Raw genomic sequence first — 4,509 nt, forward strand, 5'->3', positions numbered from 1 at the left:
AGGGGGTTCTCCTTAAAGGGAGACTGCATATTCAAAAGAATTCTCTTGTTGGAACAACTTTTAGGAAAAATTTAAGGAGAAGTACTGGTTGTTCAGTGCCTAAGAAAAATTAACAACTGAATTACTCAACCCAAGATGCAACAACAGTAGCTGGGGTGGTTGTAAGAAGTACAGGGTTAGTCAGAACTAGGTTAACACTGAAATGGAGATAACACGTAGACAGCAGAAATAATTTATTGAAATGTATTCCAACATGTATTATATTGTGTTTTTAGTTGTTGCACAGCTGATCATTGTAACATCTTCAATCTCGTGTGGTTTTAGTTGACAAATGGCTGAATTACTGACACTGGAGTAAAGAACATTTGCAGAAAGCCTGATGGAAATGTATGGTTCACTGACTTGTCAGTGAAAAGTTTGGACAGTGATTTGCACATAAGCCAGCAAGCCATTTAACAGTGTAACACTTCTACAAGAAGTTTGTGTATACTGAATTGGTAGCTAATAACTAGCAAAGCAATGCGGGACATCCAAGTTCAGGAAGATGTGAACAAAATATTGTTGCTATACAGGAAGCTGTGTTGCAGAGGCTGTCAAAATCAATCATACAATGCAGTTTGCCAACAGGAATTTCTCAAAAAGCAGTGTGGCACATCTTGAAACACAACCTTGGGATGAGACCATACCACATCCAAGTTGCCCAAGCTTTAACATTGGCGTGGAAATTTAAGCGGGTGGAATACTGTCAGATTCCAGCTGAAAAGATGAATACCTGGTAAGATATTCTGAATATAATGGCATTCAGTGATGACGCCACTTTTACACAAGAGGATTTGTGAACAAACATAACACAGTTTCCAGAATGAGATTTTCACTCAGCAGCGGAGTGTGCGCTGATATGAAACTTCCTAGCAGATTAAAACTGTGTGCCGGACTGAGACTCGAACTCAGGACCTTTGCCTTTCGCGGGCATGTGCTTTACCAACTGAGCTACCCAAGCACGACTTATGCCCCGTCCTCACAGCTTTACTTCTGACAGTACCTCATCTCCTACCTTCCAGTTTTAATGTGCCAGGAAGTTTCATAACACAGTTTCCTGGGCCACCAAAAACCCATGAGTCTTTCAGTAGCATGCACAAGACTCCCAAAAATGAATGTTTAGTGCACTGTGACCACCACTGGAGAACTGGACTCTACTTTTTTGACAAACAAACAGTAACTTCTGACGTCTACTTACAGATGTCGCAGCAACACACCACTGATGAACTACCACTAGACACCTGCAGTACAGGGTATTTCCAACAAGATGGCGCACCACTGCAATGGGTCTGTACTGTTAGAGACTATCTCAATGGTGTGCGGTGTGTGTTGTTGGAGTGGTATGAGATCCCTGATACATCTAGATATGACTGACAGGTGACATGTACGTAAGTACCCTGTCCGATTACCTGCATCCATTCATGACCGTTGTGCATTCTGATGGATTGGAAAATTCCAGCAGGATAATGTAACACCACAAATGTCCAGAATTGCTACACAGTGGCTCCAGGAACACTCTTCTGAGTTTAAACACTTCTGCTGGTGACCAAACTCCACACATGAACATTAATGAACATATCTGGAATGCCTTGCAATGTGTTGTTCAGAAGAGATCTCCATCCCCATTTACTCTTATGGATTTATGGACAGCCCTGCAGGATTCGTGGTGTCAATTCCCTATAGCCCTACTTCAGACATTAGTTGGGTCCATGACACGTTGTGTTATGGCACTTCTGCATGCTCATGGAGGCCCTACACGGTATTAGGCAGCTGTACAAAGTTTTTTTTGGCTCTTCAGTGTATTTCTGGTTATGGGGCATGTTAAAGGACTAGTTTAAAGTAGCTATTTTTGCTACATCAGTGACCTAAGGACCTGTAAAGGGGATGTGGTATCATCCTTTCCCAGGGAAATGAGTGTACAGTCCTTAAATGCTCTTGTTAATCATTGGTTTTTACGTGTTGAATTTGATGAAAAACAGGTTCAGTTTGCAGGTATTTAACACTTGCATCATATCTTTCAACACATTTGATTTATTTCATTGTAGATTATTTAGTTTGTAGATGTACATAAAGTTAACATCATAATTTTGACTAACCCTCTATACTTAGTGGCACCCAACAAGGTTAAAATACTTGGATGAGCCTATAGAGGACAGTCACCTGATTAAAGTGTTAGTGTGGAGGCATTTTACCATGTAAGAAAAGAAAAATGGTACTGGGGATGGCCAACAGTAAACAATCTATTGATGTTTATTGAAGGCCTCTGTACCTTAAACAAAGACTGTGGGGACTATACACAAGGAGGAAATCATCACACCATGGCAATAATGAAGGTAACCATTACCCATCCTGTTCCCAAAGGAAAAATGATAGTATATAATGTTGAGTAAGAAAACAAAATAACGGGAGAAGTAACCAATAGCGTATACAAATACAGACATTTGCTTCTAATACTACAGAGACTTACAGGCCCACTGCCCATCATTGTCACATGAGGCATTGGGAAACAAATGTTCTGGGGCAGGGGCTCCAGACTGTAACAATGGAACATTAAGTCCACATATGTGATATGTGATTTATTCATCTCATTACGTACAATTTTCAAATCTATTGATTTGACGTACAGGACACATATCAAGGTTTACAAAAGAAACTTTTTCACTTTTTTAAAGTGAAATACAAAAGTTTACATTATATTTTACATTTCTTAGTTACTGTTACACATGTACATAAAATAATACATGTAATACAATCCCCGTGTTCAGACTGTGAAGCTGTCCTCAATGAATTCATCGACAGAATAATAACACTTTTCCACCAGAAGAGTAAAGAGCAATTTTTAGTGAACCAAGCTCCATCATACATATTACTGCCTTTTATTTTATTGAAAATTTTTAACCCCATATACTCTGGCATTTGGGCATAAAGTTTTAAACGATGTGTTGGAAGTTTGAAGTTATCTCTGTGGCGAGTGCTGCAGTTGTGGCCAAAACGGAAAGTGTCTAGTGTATGTTGATTTTTATCTAGGAACACCACCATCTCATATGAAAAGTGAGGGGATAGATAGTATTTATAATTTTTTTTAACTGTGGTCAACAGGATTCACTTTTTTTGCAACACACTTGTTTCTAATTACTTTCTTTTTTAATACTAGGAGCCTAGTGACATTTGCTGAATTTCCCCAGAAGATTATGCCATAATGAATTACTGACTCAAAGTAGCAGTGATAAACTATCTATCTGGTATCCATGTTTGTGGCACCTGACAAAATACACATTGCAAATGCTAAGTTGTTCAGTTTATTTGCTAAGTAATCTATATGTACCTTCCAATTTAAATTTTTAGGCCTAAGAACTTCATGTGGTTTGCTTCTGCGTTATCCTGAACATTGCAAGTTATCTTTATTTCAGTCCTTTCTACTGATTTAGCTTCAAATTGCATCATTTTGGTTTTAGTTACATTTAGTTTTAGTCCATTTTGATAGAAACAAGATTCAAGTTTTTCTAAAGTATTTTTGGCTTTTTCTGGAGTATTTTCAGATACTCCATTTTCAATTAGAACTGCTGTATCATCAGCAAAAAAGACTGAATGAACATCAATAGCAAGTGGTAGGTCATTTACGTAAAAAAGAAACAGATAGGGACCCAATTTCAAACCTTGTGGGACTCCTGGGTGAACTGTTTTCCAGTCTGAGGAATAATCGATTCCATTTGAAGTTAAAATTACAGTTTCCTACCTGACAGGCAAGAGCTAAACCATTTTAAAGCAGTCTCCCTCATTCCATACACCTGTAATTTGTGGAGGAGTAATGCATGGTTCACTGAATCTAAAGCTTTAGTTAGATCACAGAATATTCCTGTGGCCTTTGTACCTTTATCTAATCTGGAGCATATTTTTTGGATAAACTCATTTATGGCATTCACAGTGCTTTTACCCTGTTGAAATCCGAACTGGTTTTTAGAAATTATATCATTTACAGTAAGAAATTTATTAATTTGTTTTGCTGCAATCTTTTCAAACACTTTAGAGAAGACCGGCAAGAGAGAGATAGGGCAGTAATTCCCCCTATCTTGTCAATCCTTTCTTGAATAGAGGTTTGATATCAGCATATTTCAATACATTTGGAAAGCAGCCCTGTTCAAAAGATTGATTTATAATGTTTGACAGTGGTTGAGAAATAATATCGTACACATACTTTATTACAGATGATGTTATTTCATCCCACCCATGTGAAGTTTTGTTTTTTAGAGACAATATTTTCTTTTCCACATCCCTTTGGGTGATTTTTTCACATTGTTTGAAAGATGTGTTCTGGCTGTTTTCCAAATTTGTGATGCCCTCATAGAATGTCATATCCACATCCAATATTACTACATTTAGGAAGAATTCATTGAAACAACTTGACATCTGAACAGGGTTTACTATATTTCATTTTCATGTCTAATTTTCAAAATCTCATGAATTTTTACT

Source organism: Schistocerca piceifrons, chromosome 1, assembly GCF_021461385.2.
Source record: "Schistocerca piceifrons isolate TAMUIC-IGC-003096 chromosome 1, iqSchPice1.1, whole genome shotgun sequence".
Classification (NCBI taxonomy): Eukaryota; Metazoa; Arthropoda; class Insecta; order Orthoptera; family Acrididae; genus Schistocerca; species Schistocerca piceifrons.